This window comes from Marmota flaviventris, chromosome 13 (genome assembly GCF_047511675.1).
Source record: "Marmota flaviventris isolate mMarFla1 chromosome 13, mMarFla1.hap1, whole genome shotgun sequence".
In the NCBI taxonomy this organism is placed as follows: Eukaryota; Metazoa; Chordata; class Mammalia; order Rodentia; family Sciuridae; genus Marmota; species Marmota flaviventris.
Window position 1 is genome coordinate 48,547,726 of NC_092510.1, and position 12,910 is coordinate 48,560,635.

Below are 12,910 nucleotides of genomic sequence, written 5' to 3' on the forward strand. Positions count from 1 at the left end.
CAATATTGTTTTAATCTGGCACAGAAAACATTGAGATTTTCAAAATACTGATATTTCATCTTTAACTAATTCAACATTTTATAATTTTTAAGAAATAAGAAGTATTTTAAGAAATGAATGCTTTCTATAAAACACTAGAAAACTAATGCACAATTTCCCAGGAGACACCTAGATAAAGAAAACAAGTGGCTCAAGCCAAAGATACAATATCTTTTTCCTCAAATAGAAGTTTCCCTTTCTTTCCAAGCATCAAATTACCACAATACTGTTTAGACTACCATAATAGCCTTCTCCATGATCGCCCTCCCTTACCCTGAGCCAGTCCTTTCTTCGGGTCTAGACAATTTACAGCCTTGTTCTCTTTAGGAACTTTGCTGCCAGTCAGTTGTGTGTCCACTAAATCCCCCCAAACTCATGAAGTCCTAATCCCCAATACCTCAAAATGTTACTACATTTGGAAGCAAGGTCTTTAAATAAGTACTAAAGGTTAAATGAGGTCCTTGGGGTGGCTCCTAATCCAATATGACTAATAAGAACAGATTAAGCCCCACACATACACAAAAGAAAGTCCATGTGAAGACACGGAGAGAGACAGACATTCACAAGCCAATGAGAGAGGCTCGGGAGGAACCAATCCTTGGTTTAGATTTCCAGCCCCAGAATTGTAAGGAAACAAATTTGTTGTTTCAGCCATCTACCTACTCTATGGTAGCTCTAACAGATTCTGGTACCAGGAAATAGTGTGGTACCAAGAAATGGGGTGCTGTTATAATACCTAGAAAAATGTGAAAATTGCTTTGGAACTGGGCAACAGAAGCTGTTAAGAGTTTTTAGGGGCATCCTAGCAAAGGGGTAGATTTTCTTGAAATGACTATTGGCAGAAATAGGGATGTTAAAGGTATTCCACAGAACTAAGAAACACTGGAATGGGCAAATCCAAAAGGATAAAAACAAAACTCAGTCTATACCTCACAGCTGTTCATCAATTGTCCTTTCCCAGCCAAATTTCTTCCCTTGGCACAAACTTTCATTTCCACTATAGAAAGATCCAAATGGAAATCTACTCCAATTCTTGCTGCCTACCTACTTCCCCACCTCTTTCCCAATACCATAACCACTTCTCAATGCAAAAACTAGATGTAAGCTATACTTCATACCAAAAACAAAAACAACAACAAAAAGAAATAAAATAAAAACCTTCACTTTCCCACTCTTATTTGAAGACAGAAGTCCCTTTTGTTTCATAAGAACCTCAATGAGGCCAGCTAGCAACCCTATGTTGAACTACTTAGAATCTTTGTAACTTTTGCTCATGTAAAACCTTTTTATTCTTTCTCATTTGTCTATTTTTCAAAGACAGTAAATTTCCAGAGCAGTATCTTATATTCTGCGTTCTCCACAGTGTCTAATCCAATGCTACATACCTCCTAATCCATTTATTATTGCCTACTAAACAAATAATTACCTCATTCCTTCTCTGGAAATATTTCACAGGAAGGGAACAGATTCTTAGCACTGATTATCCAAAGTAGTTTTTTTTTTTTTTTCACCTTATTCATTTCCCCACCCATGGAACGCCACTAAAACTATTTAATTGCAACACTGTGGTTTTACCATACTAAACATCATTTCCCAACTATATGTAAATGCTCTCCAATGCACAATACTAATTCATAAGAGAAAATAATATTTCTTGTTATAAGTATGAAGTTGATAATGTATGAAACAATTTAACTATTATCATATGAAATTCTACTTCAGGACAGATATCTTTTAAAAGCACATGTAACTGGGGAATATATCATTATTCACCTACACCATTAAGCAATCTTCAATTCACTAGGAAGTCATCTGCTTCTTCACTTTGAAGTACAAGATCTCTACTGTTTGCTGTAACATACTGTATTTGAGTACATCCAGTCCAATATCCAATGAATGGAACTGACCTGCAATTCAACTTGAAAGAGTCAAGCCTATGATAAGATTTGGGATGTAATGTAGAGAAAATATGGATTTCTAACTCAGGATAGTTCCCTCCAAGCCATTCTTTGTTCTTAATGAGCTTCTAAAATCTCTTAATCTTAATTCAAGACAATGGGTCCACTTCTTCCACATAAGTAAATCAGAGCTTCCCCACCCAATCAGCTACAGGCTGGAAGTGTCAATCAGGGTTAAGTCAATGCAAAATTAAATGTCAAATGTTTCACCTATATTTAAAAGGCATGTGAAATACACAGACACCCTTAAAAACCCTGGCTGGGATCCTGGGTGGGAGTAAGGGGTGGGGTAATGCTCTGTACTGGGATCCGCGGGCTACATCTCCAGAGTTATATTCCCAGCGCTTTTTTGTTTTGTTTTATTTTATTTTTTTAATTCTGAATTGCCAAGGTTGGCCTTGAACTTGCAATCCCACTGTCTAGACTTCACCAGTCACTGGGAGTACGGCCTGCACCATCGTACTGCACGCCTGGCTTGGTTAGTTTTAAATGCAACTATTTACCTAAATTCTATCAGACATTAAAGCATATCTTATACAAATTTAAATGATTCGACCTTCACAAAAAGTTCATTGTAATCACCTACAATCACATTCAACAGGTAAAAACTTCCAAGCCCCTAGAACCATCGCCTTGTTAGTTAACTGTCATTTATAAAAGGCAACCTAAATGAAGAAAATCCACGGAAACACTAAGAGGATGTTTACAGCACAGCTGTCTATCAATGCAGGATGAGGCGGGATCTGGTTACTTTCCAGATTCTTCCCCTCCGGACATAAAAGAACAGGGACAGGTTTTTTTTTTCCTCCAAGGCTGGTGAAGTCACGGTCCTCTTATCTGATGATACACAGGAAACACTATAGCCTCCACCCGCAACCGCCTCCGCACAAAGGCACCCAGCACTCACTGCCCGGGTCTTCCCTATCAGTGCAACCTCCGCAGTCGCGCCTGCGGAGAAGGAATGCGATGTCCGACACCCCCTATTTGTCTCAAATCCCCAGCGTAGTGGCTGCCTTCTCCCGGCCCCACCTCCTCCCCACTACTCCAGCTTGAATTTCCATGTGATCCCCGGGAAGAATACCTCGGCCTTTGTGCCTCTGCAAAGAATGCAAGCAAAAATTTACACCATCACCACCCCATACACAAGCACAACTCCCTGAAACACAAAGCGTCTCCCAGGCAGTGCTTCCCTAGGAACATCCAGCATCTCAGGGCCGCGAAACTGAAGACAATGAACCCCCTAAGCACAGAGGCCAGTCAACGAGTAAAAAGAGGCGGGGGCAGGGGGAGAAAGCCCCCACAAACGGGAACTGCGGATGAAAGGGCAAGGGCGCCACTGAGAGTCGGGAGGAACGAGTACCAATTAGCGGCTCGCCTCGGGGACCCCCACTCTAAGGCTAGAGACGACAGTACAGAGCATTACCCCACCCCTTACTCCCACCCAGCAAAACCTGGCACTGCGTAACTGGGGGGTGCGGGGGGGGGGGGGCGTTCAGCTCCCGGCGCCGACACGCAGCGGAAAGCAACAGGCTCCCACACCCCGGAGGGCGCGGCCCGCGCTCCAGGCCCCCGGGTTCCCCCTTCTTGGCACCACTACTATACCTCTCCAGGCGAGGGGAAGAAAAAAACTTTTAAACCATTTAGAGTATGAGCAAAAAGGGGGCGGGTTGGGGTGGGGGAGTAGAGAAGCAAAGAAAACTTCCAGACTCCATCGCTTTAGAAAGCCAGAAGACCGTGGCTCCACCGAGAGGTCGGGCCGCGCGGGGTGGAGCAAGCGCACCCGGCCAGCCGCCGCCGCGCGCCGAACCCTTAGCGCCGCGCACTTTCCCGGCCGGAGCGCGCGCAGGACGCGGGGGCGCGCTCCGGCCTCCGGGCCCGGGCCAGGCGCCGCTTACCCGGCTCGCAGCGGCCGCCCCGGGCGGGGACGAAGGCGGAGGGCTGGAGAACTGGGGTCGCCAGGGACTAGAGGAGCCTTGCCTCGCCTCGCCCACGCTGCTCTCTCCTCTTGTGAAGTAACGGCGCGGCGAGCAGCTTCGGGGAGAAACGCGCACAGACACTCACGCGTGACCGAGAAACTTAATCTCCCCCGGCCGGCAGCCGGCGGCCCGACGCCAGCCTCGCGCTCTGTCCCTCCCCCTCCCCCAGCGTGCGCCGCACTTGCGCCGACCGGGGCTGCGGTGGAGGCGGTGGCGGCGGGGCCCGGGCTGCCGGAGAGCGGTGACGCCTGCGACCCGCGGGGCGGCGGGCGCGCCTTGGCCAATCAGGGGGCTCAAGCCTTTCCTGCCCGTCCTGGGTTTTAAACCAACTCCAGGGCCTTTGGTCTGGGGTACCCGTGACAGAGAGGTTGTCAGATAAAATACCCGGCGCCCCGATAAATGTGAATTTCAGATTTTTTCTTTTAAATGATTTTCTTTAGTACAAGTATACCATGCAACATTTGGGACATACTTACACTAAAAAAACTGTTCATTGTTTATCTAAAATTCACATTTAAAGGGAGTCCTTTTTCGTTTGCTTGTTTACTGAATTTAACAACGTATTTGTACTTGTGGCCTCTAGTAACTAGTCTTTCAGGTTTTTATTGTTGTGGACTGACTGTGGATGCCTTCTGCATGAGTAGCATATTGATATATAGGATGGTGAGAAACAGGATTGAGGACAGTAGTCTCACTTTGTGAATAACTTCTAGCACGTCAGTATGCATTCTTAGTTTGATGATCCAATTAAAAGACAGAAACAGAAAATATTAAGAAATGTTCAGAATCGCATAGTACTGGGAAGAATAGAATTTCTATGTTGTGCCATTTAAAATTGTTTTTCTGATATCTTCAATTTTTGTGTCCCACAAGTTTTTTTTCTGTTCAAGAAAGTTACTGTTTTTCATGACATGTATCTAATATTAGAATATACAATCAAAAGATACTCAGAAGCCCAAGAATGTCTTTCAACTTGAGTAAAAGTATTATTCTTTCTTGGCAGACTTGTAATTTTGTTTTGGCTACTAAAAAAATCAATTTGCATGTCTGCAACATTCATCAGATATTTAAAGAGAATGACAGTTTATAAAATATACAGCGCTTCAGAGGGAAGTTGACTTGAGCTTATAAATGGATATTTTGAGCAAGCTGCAAAAATACATAAATTACTTGCTGTTGAGAGTGGAGTATAGAGTTAGCTGCTTGCCCTGGGTGGAGATAGTGCATCAGCCCAAGGTCCCTTATATTTTCACAAACATGAATCAGTGTAGAGTTGCCCACCAAGGAAATGAAAACTCTTGACTGAATTTCTTCAAAGTCCTTGGACATTCATCACCTATGGATCCCTTGAAAATGTAGTTAGTGAGAATAACTATCTTTTTCCCTTATATCTTCAACACATCTCAATCTTGTGTAATCTTTCCATCATCATTCTCAAGTCTCCCCACCTTAGAAGGAAAGAGATGGACTGGACCCTCCTTCACAGCTCATCGCTCTCCACCTTTTTCACTCTCCCTTCACAGCTAAATTTCTCAAATTTATCAACTAAGGAGATCCTGTTTTCCTTTATCATCACTGCACTGATAGGGCTCTTGCTATGGATGCTGATGGCCTTCTGCTACCTAAATCTAATGGATATATTTATTTTCTCATATTCCTTGACCTCTCATACTTTCACAGCTGTTTAACACCCTCCTTTTGGAGTCCCTACCTCTACACCTCCCTACCCTATCCCACCTCTACTTTTGTTCAATCAAACTTTTTTTGGTTTTGCTTCTTCCTCTTAGGGGCAGATATGTAGGCCTTGATAGTTATAACAGAAATATCTTTTGAAATTTTTATATAATACATCAACATGTAAACACATTGCTGGGGCTCCTGCCAAGCAAGAGAAGGATCTAGAATATGAAGTTTCATTAGTTTCCATGTAGATCTGCCTTCATTATCAGTCAATTTTTCTGTCTTCTTTGCCAGTTTACCTCCTCTCTCCAAACTTTAAATGCTGAAATTCCTCAAGACACAATTATGAATGCACTTCTGTTTTAAGAGCTCCATCTAAATTGTCACTTCCAGTTTACCATCTAACTGCCAAGGATTTCTTTTTGTGTGTGTGCGTGTGTGGTACCGGGATTTGAACTTGGCACTCAACTACTGAGCCTCATCCCCAGCTCTATTTTTAGAGATAGGATCTCACTAAGTTGCTTAGTACCTTGCTGTTACTGAAGCTGGTTTTGAACCCTCGATCCTCCTAGCTTAGCCTCCTGAGCCACTAAGATTACAGGCATGCCCAGCTCAGCCGAGGATTCTTAAATTTATATGTTCAATACAGGCTTCTTTGTATATCCAAGTGTTTGCTAATCTTCCTTGTTTGCTTGTCTCAAACATGGATTACCAAAACAAAAGCATGATATTTCTGCTCAAGCTTTGTCTTTATAAACAGTTCAGTGTATCTGTGAGTAGTACATTAACTCTCCTACAAATTATAATGAACCCATTGTGGTACATCCTCACTAATTTTGCTTCGTAATATTTGTCATACTTTCTAGCTAGATGGTTTTATAATGACTTATGTAATTTCTCAATGTCTCTTTTCCCACTTAAAGCATAAACTCCATGATAGCGGAGCCAAATCACCCTTTCACTTTAAGAGTCTAGCAAAATTCTTCACACCTGATTGGTGATCAGATGGCGTAGGATAAATATATGGTTGTGAGAATGAACAATTCGCCTGTATAATTTTGGTGTTCTTGTCATAGAATTATCTCAAGGTATTCCATTTGAAGTTTTGTTTTGTTTTGGTTTTTGTTTGTTTTTGTTTTTGTTTTTTTTATTGCTTAGAAATTCTAAAGGGCTCCTTCCCTTTGAGTAGCAAAACACTTGGATTTGTCAGTTTTCAAAGCTGATCATTCTCAAATGCAAAGCCAATAATTTCATGAAATGTTAGCTGTCATTTTTCTCCTACTAGCTACTAAACCTTTAGCTACTAAAAGTGAAAATGATATTTGTTGTATTGAACTGTAGGGAAAGAAACCATAACACCATATTCAAAGCAAGTCTGAGGAGTTTAATTCCTGATTTATTGTAAATAAATGAGAGTAAAGGAAGAGACTGTATGTAACATGGTTCAAAAGGCACTTTTGTTCTAGTCTCATTCAGGAAAATAAATCTCACATGCTGTCTTTACACAGTAGTATATTGAGAGACAAAAACCATCTTATTGAGATTAGTTCTTACACAAATGATTTAGCACTGATGAAGTGATTTCACTCAAGCAAATTTAAGAATCCTTGGCCATTAGATGGTAAATAAGCTAGAAGTAAAACTTTTGAAGTCAACACATGTGTTAGCCGATTTTCAATCACCATAACCCATGCCTGAGATAATCAACTTATTTTGACTCAGTTTTGGTGTCAGTCTGTGATCTCTTGGTTCTCTTGTTTTAGGGCCTGTGGCAAGGCAGTACATCATGTGGGAGAGCATGGAAGAGCAAAACCACTTACTCATGACTAGAAAGCAAAATACAGGAAGAGGAAAGGGATGTGGTTTCCTTCAAGGGCATGACCCCACTGACCTGAAGACCTCCTGTTGGTTCTCACTTCTCAAAGAGTCCACCACGTCCCAATAGCACTAAGTTGGGTACCAAGCCTTTGGAACACACTTAAAATCCAAACAAATAGTTATTTCTCTATTCTCTTCTACTTATACTAACCCAGAAATACCAAGATTTTCTAGAAGCAACAATTCAGCATGGGATATTAGATTAGTTTACAATTTTTGATTGAAGAAATTGAAGAAAAAATTTTACAGAGAATGCCAAAGCAGACAAAGCAGAGGCTACTCTGCTCTTTGTAGTAAAATAAAGTTTATCTCACATGTTCAGATTAGTAATTTCATCTACTTCACATTGATCAGAGCATCTAGAATTTAAAGGTGAAAAAATTAGTAACACTGAGTGCATTTTACCTATATCCCTAGTGAGGCACTCTCCACAGTCATTTATTTTTCTCAAATTTAAGTAATATTCAGACCACTTTTATAAGGTGAAAATTCTTGGGGACTTCATGATTGATTTAACTTATGTTGCATTATAATTTATCACATAAAACACAAACTAAGCATATAATATTATTCTATATTTGTGGTTCCTCTACAATTCTAAAACAATTAAAAGACCAAGGTTGTCTGCTCCAATTTTTTAATGTGTGTAGAAAATAAAGATAAGGGAGATTAAATTTTCAATACATCAAGAATCACCTTTTAAGCACACAGTCTTCATTTTGCTTTTCCTAAGAAGTAAATCTTTTTGCAGGACCTCAGAGTCAGCACTCCATATGAACCAAACCTTTTCCCAAGAACCAAGTGATTTGGGGAAATTTTAATTGTGGGACACTGGACTACTTCCATCACCTTCAACCAGCTGTGACTCTTATTAATAATGTTTCATTTAAGTGCAAACTAGATGGCATATGTGCATCTCCCTCTGCCTTCGGGTTATCTAACGTACAACACATGGAAGCTCTGGTTTATTATAATTTGCAGAAAGACTTTTATATTCTATTGGCTGACTAACTTTATGGTTTCAATTGGCCTCTAGTTTCTCAAAAAAAAAATGGTTTTTGCTTTTGTTTTTCAGTTTGTCAATTAAAAAACATTTCAAATGATCTTTAGTTTTTTTCTCTGTTGAAAATAGACAAGACATCCGGAGAAGATATAGAAGGAAGAAAGAAGAATAATTAATATATATATGTGTATGTGTAGGAGAAAGTCATTAGGAGGAAAAAATAGCTAAAAGAGAATCCCAGGCATGAGAAAAATGCGAAATTTATTTTTCTTTTGAGAACAAGTAGAGTAATATGTCTCTTTTCATATTACAAACTGTTTACAGAGAGATAAAGGCTCTAAAATCAGCAGTGTGTTTCACTGGGTGTCATTTCTCTAGAGATAAAAGAAAAGGTTTTTGGAGGACATGACCTTCTGACTTTGAATTCATTTGTTTTGGACCCACAGAATTCTGATGCAGTAAGGAAATTACAGAAGAGAGTATGGGAATTAGGTTAATTTGGGGGAGACAAAATTAAATGCCATTTCAGTATCTTTGTCTCAGGTTTACAGAAACTAAAATTACATTATGGAATCTCTCACCACAAAATATTTCTTCCTCAAAGGGCCTACTTTGAAGTCATAAGTCAATTGTCAAAAAAAATTAAGAAAAATAAGCAACAAAAGCAAGAAAAGAAATTGTTCATGTTGTACAGTCTCTTTAGATAATACTTCTTCCTTGTGATGGCCAAAAGAATACAGGGCAAAAGTTGAGTTTTTAAGTGCACCCTTGGGTCTCTGGATCACATCTCAATAGAAATATACTCCATCTACTGTCTTTCCATTTATATGAGTCAATAAATTTACTTTAGTTCTTAAACTAGTTTGCACTGGGTTCTCTGTTACTGGTAGGTAAAAGTACTCAAACTGATAAAAAACACACATTTAACCATTCACCATGAGGCAGACAGCTATTTTTAAATTTCAAGATTTACACTGAGATTAAGTGTATATCTTAATATACACTAAATCATAATATAGAAAAAGATAAAGGATAGCTGGGAAAACCAGGAAGACAAGAATGTCTGTCATTGAACAACCAGGTGTCATGGAGAAGTGTGGTATCTGTTCACAGCACAAGCACATGGAGAAAAATGGAAGATCATTTCAGAGGCTGTAGTTCTAGAGACTAGGTTCTCTTACAGTCTGTGTAATTCTACTGTAATTATAATTCAATGTGCTCCTATCCCTATGTATCTTGCTTTCCTTCCATCTCTAACAATGTTTGTTTAATTTGGCTCCTTGAAAGTCTAGTGATCCTTGATGTCTGTTCATATTTAACAATAAGGTAATGAACAGCTACTTGGGCTCTCTGCATATGGGAAGGCTTGTTGACTCATGTACTTCACTTTTGATGGACAGCCATCCTACCCAGGGATCCCTAAGTTCCAGAATAAGAAAGTCTTTGCTCTGGAGCTGTAGGATGTCCTTAGAGAAGACACTACTGGGTATTTGCCTGAGAAGTAGATCCCTGGCTACCAGGAGCTCCTGCAGAATATGTGCAAATGCCATGAGAGAAGGAGGGAAATGCGTCTGTGTGAACGTGTACTGATAATGTCAGTTGTTCCATACTCAGGTTTGGTACTTGTCATTTTATTTCCACTCTCCATTGCAACTGGTATTTCAAAGTTCCCTGCCGCTCTGCAGTTCTAGCAGCTAGATCTGCTCCCTCCTTAACAGTAGCACTCTTAATCTAGGGCAGTATTTCTCAGACTTTCTGTAAAGGGTTAGGTTTTGTTTGGTTGGTTTGGTTTTGGTCTTGGTTTTGTGGTTTTAGTTTCCAACATATCACTAACCAATGCACAAAAAATGAATTGCCAGAAAAAGGATGGCATGCTTGGATGTTGTATCTGTTTTAAAATGCAATAAATTCATAAATGTTAAATTTCAATTGCTTTGTAGACTCCTGCAAACCGCACTTTGGAAGAAATATTCCAGGTGTGGTCTATAAACCACACATATTTGCATTGAATGGAAGCTTGTTAGAAATTCACAATCTCAGACCTCATCCCAGACCTAGGGAATATGAATCTTCATTTTAACTGGATTCCCAGGTGATTTATTCACACTTAAAGTTCTTAGGGAGGTACAGTCCTTCATCTGTTTTTTGTCTTTCAGGAATGTGCTACTTGGCTTAACCTAAGAAAGATTTTTCTTCAGTGCTTCAAGCAGTTGTATTTTTCTCACGATTCAGATCACTAATCAAATGTTACCTCGGTGGAGAAGACTTCTCCAACTTTCCAATGAAAGTAGTCCCCCTGACACTTCATATTGCTCTATATTATCGTTACAGCACTTACCACTATATAAAATCATTCTGATCTCCTTTCCTGTCCCCCAACCAGCAAGAATATAGGCCTATGAGAGCAGAGACCTTGTCTGTCTCTTTCCCTGTTCTCTTCCAGTGCTAGCACAGTACTTGTTGGGTGGCAGGTGGTGGATGGTAGCACTCTAGGCTATTTGCACTCCACTTCTGTGTCATCATGTCTTCTGCTCACTCACTGCTAGCTGCTACTGCCCTACTCCTTCTAGCCATTGTTCTCTGTGTCTTTCTGAATTTGTAATAGAAAGTCCCATCCAAAGTGGCTTCTATAACTAGAAAGTTCCAAAGTAAATGCAATGATCAGGCATAGTTGAATGAGGGCCCTGGCCCCCATATCTCTGGTTCTTTCAGCTCTGCCCTTCTCCCAGGGTTAGCGTCCATCTAAGCTTGTAACTAGATAGCCACAGCAGTTGCAGCTCTTATATTCACACAGAGTGATGTTGAGACCATACATTCCAATTGCTTTCCCTTTAAAGACTAAGTAAATAATACCAAAAGTATCCTGCAATATTTCTCCAGCATTCCTTAGGCTCAACTGAATCACTGTCCTATTCTAAACATTCAAGCACAGGGTACGATTATAAATAATAAGCATACAGATCATAAGTATACAGTTCAATTAGTTTCATCATTTACAAGTGTGTGTGTGTGTGTGTGTGTGTGTGTGTGTGTGTGTATCCATGGAGACACTGAACAGACCAAAATATAGAATATTTTCAACACCTCAAAAAGTTTCCTTGCATCCTTTCTAGGCAATTCTTGCTGAGCCATAGTGGAGGGGCAAACAGAACAACCACTATTATACTGAGGCCTTTTTAATTTAAAATGTTGGTGGTTTATTCATCATGGATTTCTTTACATTGATTTCCATTTTTAAAAATATTGCATTAAATATGATTTATCCTGATTAGTGGGGGTTTTTGTTTGTTTTGTACCTGAGGGAAGTGCTTTACTCAATCCACTTGCTTTTCCTGGGTTGCCACCCCCAGTTCTTGAGCCTCTGTCTCTGTATCCCTACTTCTGTGTATGTCTCTGACCTTCAGTATAATCTTTGCATGTGCTCTCTCCATATGGTGACCTCAGAGAAATCAATTTCTTCTACGGCACCTGAAGAGTCCCCAAACAAATTCCCAAGAGAATAATGGCAGGTCAGCCTCATGCCTTATCTAATCTAGCCTTGGAAATTCAGTGTTACTTCTGAAGTATTTAATATACTACAGCAGTCACAAGTGTTTACCAGATACCAGGATAGGGGAGCCAAACTCTATCTCTTTATTTATTTATTTACTTATTTTTGGTGCTGGGGATTGAACCCAGGGCTTTGTGCATGTGAGGCAAGCACTCTTACCAACTGAGCTATATCCCCAGCCCCAAACTCTATCTCTTGATAAAAGAAGTATCAAGGGATTTATAAATGTTCTTTTAAATCACCATGAATTATACTGTTTTTGCAATCATTTGGGGATAAAAGTAAATAGTCTTTAGTTTGCAGTGTTAAAAATTTGTGACCAAATTAAAATTTTGAAAATAATTCATCATATATCCAATTTAAAGCTTCTCTTTTCCCTCAGGTTTAGTTGGATATTTTGGTGTTTTATTCACTCTGACCTATCAATTTACTCTCTGCTGTTTCTGACTCCTAAAGTTCAGGGCAAGAAGCTGGAAATGAGATGAAAAGGAGCAAAAATATCTTTTTACTTGGCTCAGCGTTAAAAACTGCCTTCCATGGCAGATATCCAAAGACCCACTTTTCTCTTATGGGGTGATTTAGTGAGCTATTTGAAGACCTCCTCCACTCTGACTCCTTGGATCTCTGCCCGTTATGGGGCTGATATACATTCCTGCTGACCTCATAATACTCCCCTTCAACTCTTGCTTCCCTAGTACAACCTACACAGATTCTTCCTGATAGGGTCTACATATCTTTTGTGAAGTCCTTTCAAAATGGCTAGTCTAGACCTAATACCTATCAAGCATCCGTGGTGTCCCAGAGAAACTCAGCAACTCAGCCCAAC

The 12,910-nt window shown here is 40.2% G+C and overlaps 1 protein-coding gene across 9 annotated transcripts in view; it reads right to left on the minus strand.

Moving 5' to 3' along the window:
• Mpdz (multiple PDZ domain crumbs cell polarity complex component) overlaps nucleotides 1-4,120 on the minus strand; it is a 168,300-nt gene extending 164,180 nt beyond the window's left edge. For 6 of the 9 annotated variants that reach the window (XM_071600647.1, XM_071600646.1, XM_071600645.1 and 3 more), the window contains exon 1: nucleotides 3,893-4,120. The gene's annotated coding sequence lies outside the window, so the exon portion shown is untranslated. Of the gene's footprint in view, nucleotides 1-1,812; nucleotides 2,240-3,599; nucleotides 3,693-3,892 lie in introns of those variants that run through there. The other 3 variants (XM_071600643.1, XM_071600641.1, XM_071600642.1) reach the window with 3 other exon arrangements.
• Between the last annotated feature and the right edge of the window lie 8,790 nt (nucleotides 4,121-12,910).